Source organism: Perca flavescens, chromosome 11 (genome assembly GCF_004354835.1).
Source record: "Perca flavescens isolate YP-PL-M2 chromosome 11, PFLA_1.0, whole genome shotgun sequence".
NCBI lineage: Eukaryota > Metazoa > Chordata > Actinopteri > Perciformes > Percidae > Perca > Perca flavescens.
The window spans coordinates 16038415-16064774 of NC_041341.1; the positions used below are offsets into that span (position 1 = coordinate 16038415).

Consider the following 26360-nt stretch of genomic DNA (forward strand, 5'->3'; position numbering starts at 1 on the left):
TTATCTACTGAATATTCAGCAGGTATCAGTGAGTGAGTGAGTGAGTGAGTGAGTGAGCGAGTGAGTGAGCGAGTGAGTGAGCGAGTGAGTAAGTGAGTAAGAGTGGGTGAGCAAGTGAGTGGGTGAGTTTTTTTTTCAAAGAGAATGAAGAGGAGGATTTATGTCATGACGGTCAGGCTCTATATTATCTGCGTGACGGATAATGGTCAGGTACCTACTCATGCTCTGAAATGAAAAACTGTGGAGGCAGATACGTCTGTGACGAGTTTCCTGAGCCCTGGGCAAGTGTGGTTATACAAGCCAGCCCTCTTCCTTCCCATCTAGATCCTGATGGGATTTGATAAAGAGAGATGTCCTCATGTTGACACACAAACACACAGGTGCATTTGGAGTACACTTCTCCTGTATGTCCTTGAGCTGTTAGGCTCATGAAAACATTAATTAATTTTATAGTCTATGGTCTATAGGAGCCTTTTATTGTAACATCATTGCTGTTGTCTGAGGGTAATTTACTTATGAAGGATAATGTGTAAACCTGCTAATAATCCCTATAATGGAGATGACTGCCATTTGAAAAGGATCGATGTGTTCTCAAGTGATGGATATTTTCTGTCAGCTTTCATTTTATGTTGTAAAAAAGATCACTGTTCACTGACTTGACTATGTTAAAAGTGGCTTTAAGCAGCTTTAATGCATCAACAGATCATAACTAATACAAAGAAATACGATATATTTAACAAAATGCCATCAGAGAGTTAAGGAGAGCAAGAAAATCCTCAGAAGTTAAAATCAAAAGGCTGCACTGGGGCGTGTGGGTGGAGTAGCTGTTTTACATGAATGAGTTATGACTTTTATCAGTTGTAATAGATCTGTTCTTTACACAAAAACTGTTTATGTGAATGGTTGAAGTGGGAGGTGATGTCCGTTGGTGCAAAGTAACTCAGTGTTTACTCAAGTACTGCACATAAGTACAAATTTGAGGTGCGTGAACATTACTAGTATTTCCTTTTTTATGTTACTTTATATATACATTTTCTACTTTTTACTGCACTTAATTATTTTAACAGTTATAATACTAAACAAATAAGGATTTTACATATAAAACATATAATGAGCTAATACATTTTGATGTATTATACACACGTAGATTAAACTACCAAACAGTAGGCTATGTATGTCAGTTTAACCTACTAAAACGGTAAAATGCTACACTCACATTAATTCATCAATAATAATGATCCAGTAATTGTGTAACACAAACATGGCACAATTCTCTGCTCCGAGTACTTGCCTTTGTGATACTTTAAGTACATTTTGCTTATAAAACAGTGTACATAATACAGTACATAATGCAGTACACAATATTTTCTACATAAGAAATAGGCATTTAAAGAGAGTTTGTTGTTGAGAATTGTATAGACTTGTAGCTCTGTACATTTCCTGTGATTGGAAAAGGGAGGAAATGACTTGGTCATCAACAGCTGTCGACAGCCGTCTCATTTACACACAGAAGTGAAACAATAAAATCCAATTTACCGTTTGAAACACAATCAATAAATATGACCCCAGTAACATGGCCTTTGAGTCTTATAACTGGGACCGACTTTGGAGAGGGGAATTTAAAGTCCTGACAAAAAAAAAGGTTTTGAAATTGACTAATTACCCTCTATGATGAAAACTGTACTAGAACTCAGCTTAATTTGTGTTGGATTGGGTCTTGATTTTGATGCAATGCCCCAAATGTTCTATTATTGTAGAGTACTTTTTATCCAACAATATGTTCAACCAGCCTCAGAAAGAAGGTACACACACACCGGGGCAGAGAGTACACAAAATACACAGAATACAGTTCCGTATTACTCAAGCAAACATCAAATCATTAATTTAAGTATTCATCATAGTGTGTTGTGTTAAGTCAGGCAGAAAGTGGCAGCGCTATGCTGGGCATTATGTGACGTCATTGGACTCAATGTACTGAAAAGAATGATAAAGGTGTCACATGTCCCACCCTAACAATGCTTGAATGACATTCCCTGTTAGTTTTGTTGCACTTCTACTACGTCTGTACACTCCCACACAGTTCTGAGAAGAGGTCTAATTAGTCAAAATATTTAAATCACCTGTGTGGGATTATTGTTAGTGTGTGCAGGGCCTTTAGAGTCAACAATAATGTCAACATGTTTTTAAATGTATTGGAAATAGTTTTATACTATTAAAAGGAAGAAAAAAGGTATTTGGAGAAATATCAGAAGTTGGTCCTTTTTGGCTCAGCCGCCTCGATGGGACATTTCTCTGCCTGTGTTTGATTGACAGTAGCTGGAAGGCTAAGCTCCGGGACAGGTGTTGTTTCCCTTTCCAAAGAAAAACAAAAATTCCTGCACACACTTGCCCCTCCTCATTGATTTATTGGTGATGGACCCTTCTCAAGTCACATAGTATATTAGTCTGTTTCCCTGTCAATGGGTACATGCCAATTCTCTTGTTTGATCATTCCTCGCTCCTCACTTGACCCCTGAAATCATTCCGGTCCGCCATTATGAAGGCCGCTCCAGTGCTCTTATTTCCGCTCTGCGGAGTGAGGAGGAAGGGTACACGAGACCAGCCTTTGCGTGAAGTCTTTTAACGATCCAACACACCTTTATTGGAAATCTGTAAGTGATTGGACACTGCAGCTGATCGGACTGATCTCTACAACACAGCAACAATAATGCAGTTTTAAACCGAAGTGGACACACGAATAACAGAACTAACTCAACATGTAGGTTTCGGATTGATCCACCTTGCAGTTAAAAACAATGGATCTGTGTTGTGTCTGTGGGTCTTCATTTGTTAGATTTATTTTTCTCTTCATAAATTGGTAATTTACCTTTTTAATCTGTATCATGAAAAAATATGATAATTAGGGAGAGGAGGAGAGTCTGATGTCTTTCAGCAATAAACACATTTCAGTTGTCATTTCCATTCAGTCACATGTGAGGCTGAAAATCCCAGTGTTTCATGCAGAAACTATAGTTCAATGTAAGATATTTACATAATCTGGAACTTTCTCTAAAACATTTGGCCTTATAATACTAATAATACGTTTTTTTCAAATAATAAGATATTGTAATCATAACCTATATGATTAAATAATGAATTTACAAACAATATTAATAAACGCAGACACAAATATTAAATAAACAAATAAGGGGGAAAAAAGCATTTTGCCAGTAGAAATGGCTCATGTGAATTCAGCATCTGAACAGTATCCATGATCTGTTCACAGTCAAAATACAGAATAGGCTGCAGGTTAATAAATGAGCAGATGTTTGTCAGTTTATTTTAAGGAAGAACATAAAGAGGGATAGGACATCTAATTTCTCTAAAAACGTGTTTTCTTGATTCCTCTCTCCTTGCATCTTTCTTTGCATCTCTCCTTGCGTCTTCAGTGGGCGGGACTAAAGGTGCAAGGAGAAGACGGAAGTGAGGTAAACGTACAATGCAATTAAGTGAATTGGCATGTATTATTCCCCATCACCTTAACCACCATCCAACTAACTCCTAACCTAATCCCTATAACCACAACCGAGGGGGCTCCACGGGAAACATTATTTTAACGGAGGGAAACACAGGGCCTGTTGGAAACATACTTTGACAGAGGGGCAGCATGGTAACAAGATAAAGTAAAGCGTATTTAAAGTTTAAAGTCATTGGCAGACAGAGTGGTACTTCAGCATGAGGACCACATTAGCATCTAAACGGACCAAAGTGACATTTGCAGGTAAGTTTTAAATTATGTTTAATTTGCTGCAGCTGACCTGCTAGCTAATTAGTTACTGTATTTAGACTTCTGTCTGATGCTGTGCAGTGCACTTTCCCCCGGTGCATGTTTGTTCCTACTGGCTCATTCTTCTCCACTGTATAAACAGAGCTACTCCCAGCATTTAAAGAGTTGAAGACATTTCTCTAACATTCTCCAGAACAGTCGAGTGAGCCGGTCTGTCAGTGTCTCCAGTGACCAAATTGGAAGAGATAAAAAAACACATAACAGGGTCCTGTGACAATCATTCATAAACAATATCTGTGAATTGCTTAAAATCATGTGATTAACTTCTAGCAGGATAACAATTGCACCACTACTACAGTAAAATTGCTTCAAGTGAAAGCTGTTCCTGTGTGTTCTTAAGAAGTCTATTGAGCATAGTGGAAGATAATTCGGGTGAAAAGCGGCCACATTAAGTCTTGAAAGATCCAGGCCACTTTCATAAACACCACAAACAACGTTTTGCCAGGCTGCTTTGATCACTTTCTAACTGCATGATTCAAAGATTCCACTTGCTTGATTTCCATATTGCTCACGATGTTCTGTCTTTTTCTTTATAACTACAAACGTATTCATCCCAAAAGCGTGATGCCATTTAATAGGACCCCATCCTGTCACGCACGGCGGATTTGCACGGACATTTAACACAAATGAGACTTTGAATTCAGACTTTATTACATGCTCTCCTCTCATAAAAGCCTGGGACATGAGCAGTATACGGGATCGACTGTGTTGAGGTTCAATTTTACTTCTATTCCCTGTCTTGTTCTTTTGCTCGCTCTCTTCTTTTTATACCCCCTTCTCTTTTATCTCCCCCCCACCCACTCCCCCTTCCAACAAGTGAGGACCCTATTGCACATCCCGTTCTGTTCAGCGTTGTAGCTTTGAGTTGAGTTATAGGTGTCTGCTGTAATTTATTTCCCCCTCATCCATTTCACTGTTTAAATCGATGAAAATGACAGAGTGCAGGTGCAGCCTCGGCGTGTGTTAGAGCCAGCAGGGGACGGTGTGTGGTGCACTAGGACCGGGGAGAGATCCTTCTCGTCGTGTGCATTGCAACTACAGAGCGGAGCTGTGGAGGAAACCCCCCCTCGGATCTGGCCATTATATCCATACATTTCTTTTTACCATCTCCAACGCGGCGCTGCTGAGTGGGGATCGCACCAACCAGTGCGTCTGGGATGGCGAAGCACCCAGGAGAGGATTAGTAGGCTAATTAAGCACGATTTGCGTAAAAGTCAGCTGTCAGGTTTTGGAAGGGGGGTTGATCATTTGGCAGTTTTGCTCCCACTCGTTTTGATATACATTTTTGTGTTGGTTGTAGTAGTAGCCTATTTCTTTTTTCATTTCTATCTAGCATCCGTTTTATTTCAAGTCAAATCACATCTGCGTAGAAGAGCGCTTTGCGCACTTCTTCTCCAAAGGACAGAGACAAGATCTTCATTATTCTGTTTGGATTTAAACCGGACAATTGGCTGAATGGGTGACCTCGCTGAAACACAGACTATCACTGGCTTGCACCCATTTTATGGAAACGTGTTTTCTCTATTGACCTGGAGTTGTGATGTCCAAAGCCTTCCCCACTGACTGACAAACGGCGTCGTACCCTTTTGGAATCGAGTTGAAGGTAGGCCAGTTTTTCTCTTGGCTTGCCGACATAACAAGGTTTTTCAAGTTCGCAGACCTCAATTTAATTGGCTCTTCGATTATTGCCACAATGAATTGACCACCTATGACTCTGGGCTTCTGTTGAACAGATGCAGCAGTTACACTAGAAAAAACCCAGTGGTGGAGATGTGATATTCACCAGTTTAAAAAGGCTCTGAGCGGAGGAGGAGAAGTTCAGCATCTGCCACTGTTGCAGTAATGAGATAAAGTCGAAAAACAATTAAACCAATCAAAAAAAGCAATAGATACCTAATTAAACTTATGGTATGTGTTGCACTGTGAGAGGGAATCTCTCTATGATGGAGATTCCGGAGGAGCCCTCTGCAGTGCAGTCTCACACACCGGCCCGCCGGGCTCACTGGAGCTCACTAAGGAGAGGATTTAGATAAAGGTGTAAAAGAAGCGGCAGCTTTACCTGAAAGCAGTCCACCAGTAAGCCTTATTAGACGCACAATCCTGTCATTATAAGGAGGATATAGGTTGTTGGTTGTACTGAGGTAGCAATTTGACAATAAAATAGAGCCAAGTTTTTTTTAATGGTTACGCCAGAAAAATAACTTAGCATTCATTCATTTTCTCTCTCTCTCTCTCTCTCTCTCTCTCTCTCTCTCTCTCTCTCTCTCTCTCTCTCTCTCTGTTTGTGTGTCTGTTTCACGCACACACTGCCAGTGATTAAGTTTGAAATGATTGTGTGTGTGCAAGTGCGTCACTGTAGTTCCAGAGTCCATATTCGAGACATAAAACACAATATGCCAAAACTCGCGCAAATGCTGTCATTTTTTTTTTTTATATCCCTGACGAAAGCTTATCCGTATGATTACGGTCATTTAACTGTACAGCTTTATGCTTTATCAGCGTGTATTCTAACAGACGTGGGTTTCTTGCCATTTCAACCTACTGTACGAGTTTCCCGTGAGGACAAACAGCGCGCTCCCTTGGGTGGAACCGCGCGAATACCGACGCATGACGCAGGAGTCTGAGAGATGTTTGATGATTTCTGGAAGTGCGCCTGGATCAGAAATGCCGGACCACTTTGAGCCTTAGTGGTAACTCTCAGGAATTGTCATCGTTATGGGTTTTTTTGTTATGTTTTTAGCAACCCTGCTACAAGATGTTTTGAATAGTCGGTTAGTGGCTGTTGGGCTCATCTTGAACATGTGCTGTCAGTGAGCGGATGCTTGTGTCAAGGTAGGCTCTCTCTCCTTTTTCTCTCTCTCTCTCACTCACACACACACACACACACACAAGAGAGAGACAATTTAGTTTTCTTGAAACAATTGAATCCAACCATTGCTGTCTGACTGGTCTGCATTTTGAAAAGACACCTGCCTGGTCTTTTATTCCATAAATCAGTTTTTTTTTTTAAGTTTGTCAGGTAAACTATATCTACATGTATTTGTGCTGTCAGAGAGGACGTGCCAGAGGCAAGTTGGAGGTGAGCCACATCTCCAATTCACATTGTTAAACAATAGAAAGTCATGAAAGAATATGTCTGTGTGTCACTCTCGATCTTCGGTGTAATTATTATGCACGCACGGGGCCTTGCATTAATGAATTCCTAAAGTCACTTCTGTCTGATGTTACAAAGTGCAGCAGATAAAACTGGCAGGCCTGGCTGCTGCCAGCAGCGCCTCCTCATAGGGAAGATGACAGGAACTGTCCGTGGTGCTGAAAAAGACAGCTCCTTTGTCCAACTCTGGGCAGATTTTGTGAGTTAAAATGCTCAGTGGCTGGCACTAACTCTCTTTGGCTTCACTTACAATTTATGTTTAAATATTTGAGCAGCCGCAGAGCCACATCTGGTATGCCAATGTGAGCATGTCACAAGTAAACATATGGGATAAGAGTGCATTCATAAGAAAGCATTGAGTCTCTGAATGAGCTCTAAATATTTAAATGGCATTCATTGCACCACTGTGTACATTATGTTTATATGCTTTATACATATTACATGTTACCCATTTTAATTGACGCATTAAGTCCCATTTCTGCACTGCTCTTGGTATAATGACACACATGTCCTGTGGCCTATGCTTTTTTCAGTTCCGGCCTTGCATTACAGTGTTTGCTTTAAATGGCATCATCATGTGCACTGAGTGATATTAAAATCCATTAGCTGATCATCATGAAGTGGTGCTTGGCTTGGCCATGCGACAATTGTTTTTGTGAAAATGAAACATATCAACACTATAGAAAGTACTACCTCTTCTCAGTCTTTCATGCTAGTGATAAATGCAAATGCAAACCCAGAATACATTTTTATTTTATTTTGTGTAAAATGTACAAAAGATGCTACAATAAACTAAAATGAGATACAGAACATTACACTTTTGTCGGTATTGCCAATGTTGAATTCCAGGATTTTTTTCTCTCTCTCAGCCGTTGTATTCCTGGCACATAAAAAGGGCCACGAATCATACTCATTGTTACAGTTTATGAATGTGTCTTTGAGCAATGTGCCATTGAGACTCCACATTTGAAATACTGATGATTGCGCCTTAAAAGGCATTTCTCCTGCTGCAGTTTCTGTTTGGATTCCAAAGGGTTAAACGCCCAATTGTACGTGTCATAATTTACAAGGCGCACATCATGCCTGCTATATACACAGTTGGGGGCCCAAGTGGAAATCAAATTAACCTTGGGAGAGCCATGAAGTGGAATGTGCGGCTAATAGTTGACTGCATTGCTTTTCTGTGATTACTTTTGCTCAATATCTATGTATTTCCATAATCCAGTGCATATTTTAATATCTGTACATGCCAACTGTATGATCACCCCTATTTGGTATCAGTGGGACCACAGCAAGGCAATCTGTTTGTGTGTTAATGGTCATTTAGTATTAAAAAAAGAGCTGGTAGAGAGTCTTCCTGGAATGATCCTGTGTTGGTGATGAATGATCTGTGTGTTTTTCCCTAACATTGATTGAATTAAGCCGCCCTGCAGACCCATTGCTTTCCCAAGGAGCACCCAAAGGCTATCCTGTGGTGAAGTGTATCAATAAGCGGGTGGATGGAGTGTAAGTGGTTGTGTTGCCGCGGGTAGACAGCCGGTGATGAGGAGGGGAAACGCGCTTAGAGAGAGTACCACTGATCACACAGCAGATTGGAAGCCCTTGGTGCTGGCGTCTGTCGGCCCCTGCCGCGGAGGGAGAGAGGGGTGGAGCCACACAGAGCTGTCCCATGGCCACACACTGGGCCTGGGACTGGGCTTCCTTACAGAATCCAGCTCAGTTTAGCTGTTACCTTCTTTTAATTATCAGAAGCCACAAGCCCTTGATATCCAGTTATTTGGTCCTCTCAGTTGAACTGTGATCAGGATGGCGAATGTGGGTTGTCTCATAACAAAGCATATGACAAGCGCAGCTTTATGATGGCTTTGTTTTGAAGGCTGGTTGCTTTGACGTGGACCCCCATGAGGCCACTGGCAGCTGAGCTCCCACTGTGGCAGATTGATATTTGTAATTTAAGGGAAGCTGTCACACAGCATCCTCCAGATGGAGAGTGCCGCGGAGGCATGCAGTCGATTAAACACGGTTTGTTTAGAAATAATCATTTTGATGTGGGTGCTGAGGATTCATTTGGCTAAAGGGTTCAAAATGTTCAATAATTCACAGATGCATACAATCACACAATAATGACACGTTGATGTAGAATACAGAGCAGTGTCTGGAAATAGAAGCTTTTAGCCTGTCTGTCATGAAGGCCCTTAGATCACAGCGGAAAGGACAGGTCAGTGATTTGTGTCCCTTTTTCAGAAAAGGTTGAGGATAGGTTGTGGTTGAGAGCTAATTCATTAATTCAACCTCCTGTGGACACACCCACCCACACACCCACACCCACACCCACACCCACACACACACACACACACACACACACACACACACACACACACACACACACACACACTCTTACATGTCATGCACATTGTTTTCATCACTGAACTACTGGAATTGACATTTGGAGGAGGGTCATGCTTTAAAAGACCATCTCCCCCTTGTCACATTGATTGACAATAAAGGAACAATAAACAACGCAGAGAGAATATTGCTTGTTTAACTGCCCTTCAAAATAACCAAACGTGTGCAATAAATCTGGTTTCCATCTCACAAATAAGGATGACAGCATTTAGATGCTGGTTTGAAGACCTTTGAGCTTGAAGTCTTAAGGCATTGCTGCTTAGAGCTCTGACGGATGGTCAAATACAGATGTTAGAGCACTAATATTATGTTGATTTTCTTCTACTGTCAATACTATATATATAAACAGTGTTTGAGTTTGAAAAGGGGAGGATGATTTTAGGAAGGGATAGGAAAACAAAATAATATGAGATTTCAATTTGGGTCACACAACTGTCAGGTGCAGACTGTCTGAAATCTGTTTCCAGGATGTAGTTTCTCAAATCCCTGTAAATCATGAGCTATTAATTCAATGTTGTGTATGGGCAGGGGTCCCCAACCTTTTTTTGCAGCCAGTTGGGGGTTGTTAGGCTTTTTATTTCTCCTACATCCTTTGTAAAATGTTTTTTTACTCATGTTATCCAGGTAGTCAAAACACCATTAGCTCTGCACACGCAGATCACTGCCTACTAATTGGTTGGTGGTGGAATAATGGCCTCAAGTACTAATAACCTTTTTTAGTTTAACATTTGTATCCTGTTGTGGGAGTGACATGGAGGGGTAAGGTAAGATGCAGCACAGACAGACAAAGTTCCACTGTGTTATTCAGCTTTTTGATGGCAAATCATGGTATATCCTTGCAGTGTGCCCAGTACCAGTTCACAGACTGGAGGTTGGGAACCCTATTTGTAAAGCACTGGGGTGATCTGCAAGATCCGGTTGAATGTGAGTAAGACATTTAAACATAGGTGATTTTACTTGAGTTTTACCCCAATCATTCATAATGTAGGGGTATTATTAATCGGAAGAAGGATGTTCAATTCATGTAACTGCATTGTTAGATCAGCTATAGCTATAATAGTAATAGCTGTACTATAGTAAAACTTAATCTTTAAAATAAATTAGGGTTTAAATCTACTCAGGTGTGTACTCATTAATCATCTTATATTTCTAGAGATTTATTTATAGTGTTTTATCCTTTACCGTTTCTATCCTTTCTGACAAAGTGATGTGATACCTTCAGTTTAAAAAAAAAAAAAAAAAAAAACGGGACACACTGAGGCTACACCGACTTGAGAAACGTAATACATCTCCATAGCAACAGGCGGCGCTACTCTGTATTGTTGCCCAAGAAATGAAAACCGGCAGCTGATTGGACGAACGCGTCACATGGTTTGGTTTTCTCCGAAAATTCAAAACCATACTGTCATGGTGGCTCGTTCAGAATATAAGATCTCATATTGTATTAAAATAGTTCACTGAAACATGTTTCTGAAGACATTTTAAGCGAGATTCCGTTGATTTTTTTGACTCAGCAGAGACCACTGGATACTTGACAATGGATGCTTGAACTCAACACCACTTATATATGCTCACTGATAACCTCTGACACCATCGCTCTCTCAGCACAGAGCAGAGATGTGCTCCCTTTCTTCTTATGTTTCTTATTTTTTATGTCATACTCTAACTTCTGGCCGAAGTTCCTACCTGGAGCATTTTCTCAGAAAACTTCACTTCTTTCTTTGACTGTACTTCGACAGCTGTCAATGTGGTAAACACAAGTCAGGCCAGTCAAAGTCACTTTCAAGAGCTTGAGCTTTTTTGAAAGACATACCTGTCAGCAGTCACTAAAGTGGTGTTGATTTTTGCTTTACTTACCAGGTGAAACTTTATGTGTAGACATTTGTGTAGAGCTTTCATGCAAAATGGCCAGTGTGTCTAAATCAATGAGGGATGAGGATCGACAAGGAATAGAAAAAGAGAGCAAAGCCGATAGTAGAGTATAGATAGAGTAATAAAAGGTAGTAAAAAGTAAATGACAAGAAGGTGCTCAAGCTTGTTTAGATTTTCTGTACAGTTGGACATACTGAGCTCTTATTTGCTCCACTGGCTTTGAATCCCTCATTCCCAAACAACACAGAAACACAAGAGGCAAGAGCACATATGTTTGAGGTGAATCTTTTATCAAGTTTTGACAGCAAAACTGAGAATTGATTATAGGGCTGCAACTAACGATTATTGTCATTGTTGATTAACCTGTCGATCATTTTCTTGATGAATCGATTGTTTGGTCTGTAAAATGTCACATGGTGACAAATGTCGATCAGTGTTTTCCAAAGCCCAACATGACGTCCTCAAATGTCTCGTTTTGTCCACAACTCCAACATATTCACTTTACTGTCATAGAGGAGTGAAGAAACTAGAAAATATGAATGTAATAACTTCACTTCCAAAATGCTGGAAGCAAAGAAAAAATGTCATGCTATTTTAATCACAAATCATTGTATCCAAACAAGGCATCAGGTGTTTCAGCAAATGACCACATATGTTTGCGTTCAAGTCAGTGAGTGTTTCCGCTAGAAAAAATTGGTACTGGTCATGTGACCTGTAAGGTTTAATTTTTACTGGTCAAGGCACACTGAGACAGGAATCAGGCATGCTACCTTGGCCAGTTTGAGCTGTGGATAGATTTCACCGTAATCGCAATAAGGACCTTGCAGGCTGTTGAGAAAGTCAAGCCTCCGTAACCGCGGAGAGCTGTCATCATAGGGATGGCATCTCGATGTGTGTTTGTGGCATAAATGAGAGGGGCTGTAGCTAGTGCTGACTCGTTTTTGCTGGCAAGTTCTTGACTTGATTTACGTTAGACCGACCGCCGCTTGGTTTTATAAAGTAATTTGCAATATTTCCCTGTTTCGCCATGGCTTGGGCTTTGACTTTCCCGCTTGCATGTCACAGTTTGTAGTTTGTAAACCTACGGTAGTCTACTCCTGCATTCAATCAGAGCGAGACAACATGGCATCATGACTTTGCGTTAACATACACACCACTTTCCTAAAGCCAAATGGCGTGTCATCTGTACGCATTTTGAGCTATCCACGTGTATGTCTACGCTGTATACAGCGGATGTAAACATACACACGTGTTATCACGAGAACATGCCATACTATCGCGAGAACATCATCACACACATGTAAAAAAAAATGAAAGAAAATAATGGTTGGGTTTAGGAAAAGAACACTGGGAAAGGCTTTAGTAACACAAAAAACAACAGAAACACGACGTTGACCGACGTGACACGCTTAGGAAAATAATAAACGGTTGGGTTTAGGAAAGAAACATTGGGGAAGGCTTAAAAAGAAAAAAATAAACGGTTGAAAAACACCACACATCACACAGGCTCTCCTGGGTGAAAGTCCTGTGTTTTACCCATCTGCCACCCCAGCCAACCTCCCTCTGTAGAGTTACTTCCTTTCATACTACTTGCTACGGCGAAAATTCACACGTAATGTAGGTCAATGGTGGCCGAAACAGTGTTGATAAATCAAAATGCGATTATGCGTCTTGATAACGTGCCAAAATGGCATACGAATTGGCGTGTCATAGATGCGCTACTTTATGAGATCAGTCTGTTCATTGTTTGAATAGAAAGAAAGATATGAAAATCACTGTAGCCTATTTTAACACAATTCAAATGTGCAGAGGGAATTATTATCATTCTGACCAGACACTATTAGTGCTTTACCCAATTCCCAAGTTTGTACCTTCTTGACTCCTCGATCCTCCAGCTTGTGACCCGGAAATCATTCTCCGCGCGCCATCTTGAAGGAAGTCCCAATTCCTAAAATGCACATGGAGGAGTGAGGATTGATCATCAAAGAGACTTCTCGGACGAGTTATAATTGAGGATACACTGATGTATACCCGTACATTCCTATCACATTTTGCCACAAATTAAACTCTAAGTTAATATATAGAAGTTGTCATGAACACGGTTCTGCTCCTCTCACGGAGATCATAATTTGCAGCGTATGACAGAACAATAGACAGCTGATGCAGTGGTGCTGCTCGTCATATTTAATTGACGTGGCTTTTAATGACGTCTCCGAGGCAGAGATGTCTTGTGTTTGTTAAATGCCTGTTGCCTCGACTCCTCTCTCCTCGAGGCTCTTCCTCGGCTCGGATCTCCTGTGGGCAGGACTAAGACGCGAGGAGAGGAATCGAGGAGAGGAATCGAGGATTCAGGGATGCACAAACTGGGAATAGGGAAAGGGCTCTAGAAGTTTTGGTCATCTTCACTTTTTTTTTGGTAAATGACCGTAAATGACCGGACAACGGAAACTCAGGTTCAAGTGAAAAAGTCCTTGTGTGGCCGTAGTAATTATGGTTCATATCCGTGTGGAGCAAAGGAGGAAGTAGTGTGATGTAACTATGGAGCGTAAAGGCCACAGAGGGAGAAGGTCAGGGTGGATGGATGGATGGGTCAACAAAATGGCAGACTTGAACACAGATGACAGGTGTTGGTTTCCTGTTTTTTCTACTGACAGTCAGCGCCGTTGATGTCATGATCATTCCTTACTGTAGCTAATGAATTAAAGGTAACCTATCCTTAACAAAGCTTTCCCTAACCAAGATATTTTTGTGCCTAAACCTAACCAGAAATCAGAAAATAACCAGATCAGAAAACGTGTATGTGTTGTTCTGGATTTTGTTGTTTAATTTGGAGGACTTGTTTATCCAAACACTGCAATATTAAATAGATTTTTGTTTTGAACTACTGATAGATTTTTCTATAGTCTGTGTTTTCAGCTTCTTACTATGAGCAACCAGGTCCTACATGGACACAACATTTTGCTTTGGTTATTTCTCATGAAAGACTCCTGTATTTGTTTTTGTTCTTCTCAGTGGTTTGAAGTTCTTGAGCTCTTTTGGGCAAAGGGCCATGTGACGTACGTCTGTACGCCAGTCAGGATTTGGCAATATTTAAATCGAACTGCAATGACCGCGGGTTGCTTTTTAGTCGAGAATTAAAGAGAAATACTCAAGATTTGAAATCAAGTTTTTAGATGCTTTAAAACGATCTACGTTTACGTTATCCAGATGAGGACTTCTTGTGGCCATGCAAATGATGACCGTTGTCTGATAGATCAAAGGTTGAAGTCGGGTGAATTTGTAACAGTGCTCCATAATCTCCCCTCACAACACTCAATGTTGTTTCCTTTTAACCCTTTTCCTAACCTAACCCCGACAGTGACCTTCTTCTAATCTTAGTCAAGTAGTTGTAGTTGCTTAAACCTTAACCAAGCCTTTGTCATAGAGGTGGGAGATCAGGAAACGCTCATACGGGAGGCAATGACAAATAACCTGTTTTTTCAGTGTGGAGAATGTGTTGCAGGTTTCAGTCCCTCTCTTCTGCTGGTGTGACAGCTAGGCCAAGGAGAAAAAACTGGACTGAACAATGTTGATTATTTCACACATGATCGTGCCAGTCATGGGAACAAGCTTGAATAGATCTTACTTCTGACTTAATTCTTTTCAAGTTTCTGTCCACATGTTGCCATCAGCTTTGTCATAACACAGGGAGGGTAGACCGAACCAGCTGTATGTAGTTATTCTCTCAGCTGTCACTTTGCATTCGTTGTGGGAAAATCTTGTCAATGTCCCATGGGCAAACGTATAAGAGGTGAGATCTGAACCACTCCAACATGTACACATAGAGTACACAGAAATGAAAAATGAAAAGAGTGCAGCAATGTAAAAAAGAGAAACACAGCCTCCGTCTTTCTGTCTTACACACATACATTTACACACAGATGATTAGTCTGGGCAAATTGCCTTGTCTTACAGGATGAAATTGCATTTAGAGGTGTAATTTAATAGTTTTCTTTTTTGCAGAATTGGTGCGGAAAGTGAATCACCGTTGTAGCATTCCTTGGAGACATAAGATGTTCAAAATCTCAGAGCTGGCAGTCACTTGTGAGAAAGTTGTCAGAATTTCCAAGATCAGATTTGCTCACCACAGTGAAATTGTAAGCCGCGATCTCTCGGTGGACTGGACCACAAAAAAGAGACGGAGAGAGAGAAGAGACTTTATCTCAGTTTTCTGTTGGTTAGCTTGTCAACTTGTCGCTGAAATCCACTCAGAAGGCCCCAGCTCTGAGCTATAAAGACGGAAAGACAAAAACACAGACGAGGTCATGCGAGAACTGGCAAAGGAGAGAGAGACAGACAGAGAGAAGCAGTAAGAAGCAAAGAGAGAACGAGAGGTGTTCCTACTGTTTCCTAAAGCTACAACACTCTGCCTTGTTATTTTGTCAGCTGCAGTGGTCTGTGTTATGGTGCAATGAGTCCCCAGGGAGTAGGGACGGCCATAAACATTTCACTGTGTGGAACAGCCATCTCTGATGTAGGCTCACATTGTGTACAGGATGCTGGCTATTAGTGGCATTAGTCAGTAATGAGTGGGTACCGAGTCCTAGCCAACTATTAAAGTCTTTCAACATTCGTCCAATCCAATCGAGTTCACGCAGGAGCAGATGCCCTCCTTGTTAGAGGATAGCTAAAATCTGACATTCTTGAACATAATAAACAAACACGAACATGGCAAACTTTAAGTACTCTTTAAGTACATATATTGGTGGATCTTTACAAGATGATCACTAAGTGTGGGTGTCTATTTGTTGGAGCTGTGACATTGCATTGTTTGTTGAGGGTCAGTGACATCCATGTGTCTGCCCATCCTGCATATGCTTGTGTGTGTGTGTGTTTGCCTGTGTGTCTGTATGTCTGTGCACACTGATCTGACACACAAGCCCAGTCCTGTTCTTGGCTCCAGCAGTGGACTGGCGCTTCTCCTAGTCCTGCAGCCCCTGCCATGCCTCCCCCCCCCCCTCTCTCTCTCTCTCCTGCTGCCTCTCCTCCTCCCCCATCATCCTTCTTTTCTCCCTCCATCCACACACTAGTGCAGATCAGCCTGTCCAGGCCTTGCAGGGTGTCAGAAAAAAAGAGAAAGGGAGCTGACTTTTACCCAGTCTCTCCCGGTATGCCTCCTCATTTTTGGCTCTCTTTGCAGCGCTTTGCTATTATATGACCGTTATATGGCAGCACTATGTACCCAATTATAATATGCCACACAAAAGATACTGAACACATGGCCTGTAAAGAGCTGTGGCTGTTCACGGGCCAGGATAGCAATCATCAAAGCCCTATCCATATTCCTTTGGCAAAACCTTGGATAACCTCACAGCAGGGATACACACACACACACACACACACACACACACACACACACACACACACACACACACACACACACACACACACACACACACACACACACACACACACACACACACACACACACACACACATACATATTCCCTGTCTTACAGTTCTGTTTCTGTTCACATGAATCCTATAATAAGATTCCATCTAAGATAACTGGACTGCTCCCTGCAGGGCCTTTTCCCCTCTCTGAGACCCACAGCAGCTGCACTGTGGAATAGATACAGCAGTGGTTGGAGAACAATCAATGGTGTGTGTGTGTGTGTGTGTGTGTGTGTGTGTGTGTGTGTGTGTGTGTGTGTGTGTGTGTGTGTGTGTGTGTGTGTGTCCTTTTCAACATATTAGTGTAAAACTAAAGAACTATCCATCTGATATCTTTGACATTATTATAATAGTATCACATTGTTGTTTTTATGTACATTTACAATACATTAATAGTCTGTAGCTACAGATATGATTGCATAGATCAGTGTTTGACAATAACACTATACATCATTATACATGGAAGACGTGGCAATTGGAGTTTTAATGATAGTTCAACATACTCATATCATGTGCCCTACAGTACGGCTGCCTGTTTGTGCCTGTGCATCATTCGTGCAAAGAAAGAAGAAATCTAAAAGTGTTAATTGTCTATTATAGTTGAGCTGTGTCCTCAGTGGTACCATATTTGGAGAATAGGTTAGGAGTCCTGTTGTGTCAAACAGTGAAGTGCACACAAGGGTTGGGTTGAGACAAACAGGTGAGAGTGTCGGAGACAGTTGAAGGTCACTAAGACGTGTTGAAAGAGTGTAGTTCACATACCGCAGAGCTGAAGTGAGACGCGGTGGAGGGGTGTTGCAAATATGAGCAACAGATAAAGAGGTGGGCACATTTTGAATAAAACATTTTCTGATTCTCCATCCTCCCTCGATCCATTCCCCCATCCTCCCCTCTCGTCCCCAGCGAGTGTGTAATACCATCCGCTCAATAAGATCTCATCTGTTTAATAGGGCTTTTACACACACGTGTGTGTGTGTGTGTGTGTGTGTGTCTCAATTGCAATTACAATTACTTGTCATGAGAGGAAATCATTACAAGTAAGACCCCCCAGGGTGTGTATGTGTGTGTGTGTGTGTGTGTGTGTGTGTGTGTGTGTGTGTGTGTGTGTGCGTGTGTGCGTGTGTGTGTGCGTGCGTGCTTGCGTGCGTGCGTATGTGCGTGCGCGCGCAGTGTGTGTGGCTGGCTGGCTTTCGGTTGGCTGTAGCTATTGTTCTGCACCACCCACAAGTTGCTCACACTGGTCCAGTTGCTGATGAAGCCCATATATCTTTCTCTGCCAAAACTGACAGCATCTCTGGGTCTGCGTTGGCAGCAAAGTAGGAGAGAAGACTTTTCCACCTCACTGCAATTCTGTGACAGGTTTACCCTCTCTTTGGTAAGTTGCAATGCTGTTTTGTGGTGTGTGTAGTTTCTGGTATGAAGGGAGAGAGTTCTTGTTACAAAACTGTAAAGTACATCTCCATGGTATAAAGTGCATGCCTTAAGATATTATTGTAATTAGCTCTATGAAACTCCTTGGGCTCATTTTTTTTTTAATTTTGGATTAGATAATTTGCATGCAATTGCGCAAATCAGGGCCAGCGAACGCGGAATTTTTGTTTGCAGGGTGGTAGGGGAAGACTCATGAATATGCCTGCTCTGGTTGGGTTGGTTAGGTTTAGGCAAGAGGAGTGGGATTGGTTATGGTTAGGATAAGAATGTCAGGGCGATAATATTCCAAAAAGGTGTAATACATGAGTAGTATGGATAACTGTGTGTAAATATATGCCAAGGTACTGTAAATGCACAGGGGTGCAAATAGCATACATTGATATTTGTACCAGACAGGGTATTAATAGAACACATTGCGGTGTGCACCGGCGGGGTACGAATAGCATTCATTTCTAATTGCACCAGGGTACGAATAGCACTTCTAATTGCACCACGGTACGAATAGCATACACTGCTAATTGTACCAGGGGTGCTAATAGCCTCACCCAAATTATTATTTCTTTGTCATCCATCACTAGGAGTCAATTGTCGGCATCAGATTGATCATAAAGTTTCAGTCACTGTTGTGTATTAATGTGCACACTCGGGAGTATTGTGAGAGCTGAGATAAGCCGGCGTCCCATCTTCTGCTTCCTGATTCTTTGATTTCCGTGTTTTTTGCCAAGAAATAAATACATAATAAATAAACCAACAAACAGTTAATATTCTCTGTGGTTACTTTAGGACCTGCCTGCTGTTAGTCATAACCCAGACAGGACAGGTAACATACAATCCAAAGCAAGAAACTGTAATCCTGAGAATTAAAAGAGGTACAGCTATGACTTAAAATGGACAATTTTTTTTCTAAAGTATCTCTCAACCCAAAAAGCCAAAAACAGCTAAAGAAACATTAAGATATAGCTTATAGGTACAGGCAAGTAGGCATAGAATAGATATCTATTGATATATAGCTGGTCTGATTGACAGTTAGGTACAAATAGGTCGAGAGCATCTGTCAGTGCAAAGCTTTTTTTAAATAACTACTGTGCGGTTAATACAATCTTGCACTGTACAGTATATGCAGAAGTTACTCCGTTTATCTGTATGTGAAAAACATTAATACAGTTTACAGGACTTGTATGGTTCTAGGGAATTGTTTTCATGAGGATTCTTTTAATATTTTTTTGATTGAAATATTTCCTCCTGAAAAACAGGACGAACAAATATTAGCCTACATGACATAAAGTAACATGATATACTACATGTATATACATATACATGTGGTTGCCAGCTTGGCAACCACACATCAGCTTTTGGTTGCCGAAATTGACAATATGGTTGCCATGTTTTAAACTGCCTAAATTTGGCACAAATAATTTCTTATATGACATATACCACACATTTTAATAATGAAACAATAAGGGCTTGCAATATAATTTCCCATCCCTCTCAAATAGGGGTGCAATGGATCACAAAACTCGCTGATCGGATCACGGTTTTGAATCATTGATGGAATAAATTTTCAGATCAGCACAAAAAAGGGGAGAATTTAAATAATTATTAAAAATGTAATCACAATAACTTTTAACAATAATTACTTCTTTTACCAGTAAATCACTATTAAAAGAGATAAACAGATGAGAAAAGGGTATTTTATAATAACTTTGAATGCACCAAAAGGTTTACCAGTTTAAAGTTAACGCAACCTTTATTCACGTCTGTCTGTCTTGTGACCATAGTGACCATAGTGCTAGTTTGTGTCTTTAAGCTCATAGCTTTAGCGGCAGACTGTTGTACGTCCCGCTGTTTGAATCTGTTACATTGAAATACAGTCACGCTACACCGTTTAACTGTCAGCATTTTAACCGTGTTTAATCTAGTTACTACTTTAGCTAATGGTAGGCTAACGTTACCTGCTGCCAAGTGTAACGTGTTATTAGTGTTTACTAGCGTGACATGCAGCAATGTTTCTGTTGCCTCAAACGTCTGTTTCGGAGCATCAGAGAGCAGCACAGACATTTAAGTGGCACTGTAATAAGGCACCAAATTCCGTGTTGCTATTCCGTTCTGTAGATACCGGGCACCGGTGCCATATGAGCACCCTATTTTAACATGCGGCATTAACTCCTAATTTCCACTGGTTGCGGAACGGCTCCACTGCGGAACGGCTCCGTGCTCTGCTGTCCGTCAATACCCACCAGGTCCGGATTTGTTGCGGAACGAATGCGGCCATGACTGACAGCTGATGTCACAAGGACCCACGAGATCTCGCAAATTCACATTCTACAATAGAACCACAAAACCAACAACAGTTTGTTTCCATCCAGAGGAGTAAAGGGGAAACAACTCTGTGCTGCGTTTTCAAGGTGTAGTGCAAGGAAATATAATCCGCCGTGAGCACAGTGTATAAAAATAGAAGCTCTGCATATCTGCTCCGGAAGGCTGCGGACTGCTGGAGCTGGGACACAGACGGAACGCAGCCATTCCGCAGTTGGTGGAAATACACACATTGGGCCCTATCTTGCACTCAGCGCAATTGCCTTTGTACACCGACGCATGTATCATTCCTATTTTGCAACCGACGCACAGCGGACTTTTCCCTCCAAAGACGCACGTCGGTAAATTAGGGAATGTATTTGCGCTCCCGGGGGGCGGTTCAGCGAAAAGAGGAGGCGTGTTCCGGCGCAAATGTTCCCTAGTGCTATTTTGCAGCAACATCGCCACCCGGCCAAGACGGGAATTTATTACTTTGCCGCATCCCGGACAGCTCCCGCTGGCGTGCGCCAGGCAAATCCGCCGTCATAATAGGGGGGGGTTAAAATAGGGCCCATTGACTGTAATGGAAACCTATTGCCAGTTAATGTGAACAGAAAATTGCGTTGCCTGTGTCTTTTCACGGCAAACACACGTGTGGAAAGCGGTTGCACAAGAGTTGAAATGTGTTGCGCACAAACTTTTTCAAATTTTACGGAGACAACCAAATAAAATATAGACTTCTTTTGAAATAAGATTGCCAATGGGGGGCAACCAGAGGCCACGAAACAGTAGCCAAGGGCAACCGGGCAACCGTTACCATCGAGCCCTGAAGGCATGAAGGAAATTAGGGAATCAACCTAGATTTGTACTTTGTTTGTCACATGTGTGTCATAATTCACTAATAGTAACAAGTTGTAAATTGACATGTGGCTGGATTCTCTCTTGTGGTATCTTCCTCATCTTTTGTAACCTTCGTTACCAGCTTCAGCTTTCTAACACTTTTCTCTCCATTTCTTTCAGTTCTCTCTATTCCCAGCCTGTCCCTAGTCAAGCAGAGAATCGATTTTTAAACAGGCAAGACTCTGGGGACCGAGCAGAGAACCATTATTAGCCTCATTTAGACAATAGGATAGACTCTGTCATGGATAAATGGTAAATGCACATTCCAGCTGAAAACCGCTCAGGCCAGCATTTCCTGTCTTCAGGGATTTTTGTTTTAAGAAACCCCTGTCACTTTGGAGGATGGACCGCAGTGTCTCTCCACACACCACTAATATAGGCACATCCAGCAGATTTCACAGCTGCAGGCTAGATAGAATAGGGAATATTGCAAATGTATTGTTTTTTTCATGCCACCTTCACTTTTTCATCAGTTTTTTGTGCAGTCTGCAACATATGGCAATGTGTCTCTACTGTAAACAGTGTCTGCTGATTCCTAATCAGGGGACTGTGCTACTCTAAAGCAGCTGTATGTCTATCTGCTCAAGTGTACAAAGTCAATCACAGTCCTCTTTCTCTTTTTGGGATTGAAAGGTTTCAGGATTGCTTCTGCAATTTCAGCTATCGTTTATCCTAGACAGTGCAATATGTGGTGACCAAACTCAGTTAATAAAAGGTAAAAGATCCACTTGGTTGTGTTACAGGGCCCCCAGAACCACACAGTTCCCCTCAAGTATACAGTTTTTTTTCTTAATATGTATACATGAAGAAACAATAACTTAAATTTGGAAATATCATTTCACTGACCTTATCCTAAAACAAATCTTGGAGTCTGGTAGCGAGCAGGTGCATGAGAGGGAAAACAATGTGATGCACCAGAGCACATGCAGTAGGAGCACTGAGGTGCAAGAGGGATACACACACCCTTGGTTTAAACCAAAACAACATAATTTCATTCACAAATTGAGAAGTTTCCTCTTTAATATTGTCTGTGGAGGATGTATTTGATCTCACGTTGTCTCTCACTGCAGAAAACGACAGTTACACATTTAGAAAACTGTGTTGGCATTACACTGAACACTTGGATGCCCTCTAATAGCTGCTGTCAATATCAGACTGCAATTTGGCAAATTAAGGGCATTATGTTCTACGCCTGGTATCTATTTAAACCAATCAATAACCATTTGATGGTATTTTTATTTACTTAAGTTAATGAAGAATGCAATTTAGCAAATGTACAACAATGCCCGGCTCTGTTGCTTGGCTACATGATTGATGAGGAACAGGTGCATCTTATTTTATTTATTATTTATATCCAAACCAAAGCAACATCCGGGACTGGTCCATTACTGACTTGATGCCCTTTTTTTTGTATTACACACAACATTGTTAAACATTTTATGTTTTACAAAACCCTTTTATTGCCCATTTATCACTCTTTTACTTGAACTGTTTCATAGAAAACCTTACTGTAAGTGTGTTTTACAATAAAAACTGTATGACTGTAATTGTATTTTATAGTATAATTACTATACTGTTAACTTTCATACACATGCACACTAAACAGTCAGCACTATCACTAGTTGTAAAATACTGTATATATAAAATACAGTTTTTTACAATCACTTTGCTACTAATTTCAGAACCTTGCCGTAATTTTTCAAAACTCTAGACACAAAACTCAAAACGGTCATCACTTGTAGGCTGTCCAATGTTCAAAACATTGCATTGTGCATTCATATCTTTAAAGAAATATTGCACTTGCACAATCATTGGTTCAAAAAACTAATTTATGGTGAAATATCATTGAAACGTTACTTTAGATCAACCACACACAAGCTACCCATAGTTTCACTGTGTCATCGTTTGTATAATCATTAAATATTGTAGTTCAAAATAGGTGATACATGTTTCATTATGGTACTACATGTAAATACATCCCTGTAAAAGTACTGCAGTAGTAGAGAGAATACTACAGACACAGTGGAATCATTGAACAAAGCCTGAAATGTATTGATCAAAAACAATACAGTACGATCACAACATAGGTTTATTTGAATCAAAGCAAAATAATTAACTACAAAATAGAAAAGAAAAGACAGTACTGTAAAACATCAAATGCAGTGTTCCTCAACTTGCTTGTACTTTAAAAAGCAAAACAAAGAAGTGATTACTGTATTCTACATCTTCATCAATTCTGTCTTGTGGATTTGGCCACAGGTTGTCATCTACATTGCAATTAGCCAAACTTCTTGGAAAAAACCTTCAGGCATGGCGAACAATGTGGTATGAGTATATATGTATATGTATATATACAGTATATATCTCACTCATCAGTAACGAGTTGGCAGAATTGGACAAGCAATTCTAAGGGCCTGCACCCATACAGTACAGTACTGTCAATACTGTAAATAGTCTTAAAGGTGGTACATGGGAGCATAGAAACAGTGTCTGATAAACAGTAATACATTACAGTAAAGAATAATGATGAAATATTACATCCATAGATAATGTAGTCTAATTGGTTCATGCTCCACACTAATTGGTGACTATGAATCTCATTATCTTGAAACTTTCATGATCTAAACATGGAATATTATTTGTCTGTTTCCATACAACTATGCATTAAGAGTAATGCAACAGTTACTTATCATTTTGAGCAGTTGTATCAATTGATAGTTAGATCATTGTAATGAAATTAATAGACAATCATCTGAAATGTAATGTGTGAATTGCTTTTTGAAATAGTAGTACTTTGATGTTAAGTTGTGTCATATTGAACAGATGATCTTTGTTAAATGAACAAATGATCTTTGGTTTATGTGTATTGTATCCAAGCAAATGAAACAAGTGTAAGAGTTTTGAAAAAATTTGTATTTTGATCATTTGTTGTGAGTTTTGTGTCCAGAGTTTTGAAAAATGACGTCAAGGTTCTGAAATTAGTGTAGTATTTTTAGTCTATCTGTGTGTCGGTGGTTGTTTGGCTGCTCCCAGTGGGGTGTGTTCACTAAATGGCTGAGGAGAGTGCTGGCCACTGCTCTCCATCAAAGGCAGCAAACTGGAAGCATGAGAGTGTCTCTGCAGCCAGTCATCCTTGGACAGCTGACAATGGGCCTGGGCACGGAGGGGATATAGCTGAAAGCAATCAACAACCACTGGAGGAAAATGCTTCACTGCTGGTGGAATGTGTCTGAACTCACTTGCAGCAACCCACAGCTCTGCTCTTGACTGATCATGTGCAAATGGCTTTAGTTGGCCTTGAAGCTCTTTTAATTAATTATGCACACGGTGTTGCATTTTATGCGCTCAAATCTGCTCTTTAAGTGCATGTACAGTATCTGTGTGTTTACGGAGAACAGCAGAGGTTCGGATTGGCTCAGAATCATGTGGTAATTAATCTCACTCAGTGAAGAGGTGCATGTTGGGACTGTGGCGGGGCATAGCTCACCGCACCTTCCTCGTTAACTCTAACCACCTATGGTCAACCTCTGGAGATTAACGAGGGCTGCCCGTGGTCAAAAGCGGTCAAATGCGTTTTAACGAATGCTCACCCAGCCTACCACCAGAGCTTATTTTTTTTATTTTGAGGCAATGATTCATGTTACTGAGGCAGAATAATACTCATGGGACCTGACTCACACTGACACGCGCGCACACACACATGCCACATGGCACAAATGAAGGAACAGGTAGTAGTTGCAGTGTGCTGTGCCCAGCATGAATCTTTTTGACACAGTGATACACAGAACGCATCTGACTCACTTGTGTGTGTTTGTGCTTATATTACTCTTCTTGTCTTTGTTATTGGCTGCTCTGCATGTTGTTGTCACATTTGATATTGACACAGCTACTGTAAAACTACAATCAAAGAGAAAATGGCAGTGAATGTGAGAGAGTTGCATCTACACACAGACTAACTTTAATTTTAAATAATTCTGACTTCACCCTTTTTCAATTACTGTGTTTGACTCCAGTACTGAACCGGTTCCATATTATCAGTCATTTCACTATCTCTTACTGCATAGCTTTAAAGGTTACACTGTACAGTCAGTAGCTGCTCAAGCATATGAATAATGTAGTGTTCCTAGAAGGGAGGATGGTATACATATACCGTATATACATATTCTCATCTCATGACACCAGGCTAATGATCTGAGTGCAACTGAAGAGTATTTTTCCACCTGCTGAATTATCATTTAATATTCAGCAGTTATTACTCATGCAATATTGATCAAAAACCACTACTGGTCTTGTAATGTATGTGTATGAGAAAGTTTATTTCCTTGTATCTTGGGCTGATTCAGGGGTACACTCCTTACTTCTGTGACCTTGCTAGCAGAGATGGCTGAAACACAGGCCTTCATATATTCTCTTCAAGCACTTATCCTAATGAGCCTCATACTTTGTTGATTAAACAGACCAGACCTTTATTTGTCCATTTAGATACTAAAAATTACTATTTTATAATCTTCAACAGTGAATGAGGATGTCAGGTTTTTATTCATCAGTTATTAAGAAATATACTGCTTTGCATGCAGTAATCCGATGTATGTATTACAGTAAAAACACTAAATGGCATAGTGTATATTTTTAAACCAGATGAAGCATCATGACTCCAAGGAAACGGTGAGATGTTTCAGATAATTTATTTTTAGATGCACATTTTTACTGTTGGCATTTCTAGTCCTGTCAGGGCACAGAGCTGCGTCTATTAAATGCTATGAAAATGTACTTTACCTAAGACCACAGCGCAGGCTGCCTTCAAATTGGATTAAATCCCTAAATCACATGATCAATTATCCAAAGTTTGCTGTGCCAAGATGGTGGAGGTTTCTTTCTCTGTCTTAAGATGGCACAATTGCATGCTATAGGCACAGTAACAGAGGTGGAAATTAAAGTGTTTGTGGTTTTAGGTTCTGCTTGCAATTTGTGAATGTGTGTGTTCTGTTCTCGAGAGATCAAAATTTGAATATGCGAGTAGCCACAGACACACACCACATGCAC

The 26360-nt window shown here is 40.7% G+C and overlaps 1 protein-coding gene across 1 annotated transcript in view; it reads left to right on the plus strand.

Moving 5' to 3' along the window:
- Window positions 1-4905: 4905 nt before the first annotated feature.
- il1rapl1a (interleukin 1 receptor accessory protein-like 1a) overlaps window positions 4906-26360 on the plus strand; it is a 187501-nt gene continuing 166046 nt past the window's right edge. The window contains exon 1 of the mRNA XM_028591960.1: window positions 4906-5429. The gene's annotated coding sequence lies outside the window, so the exon portion shown is untranslated. The remainder of the gene's footprint in view (window positions 5430-26360) is intronic.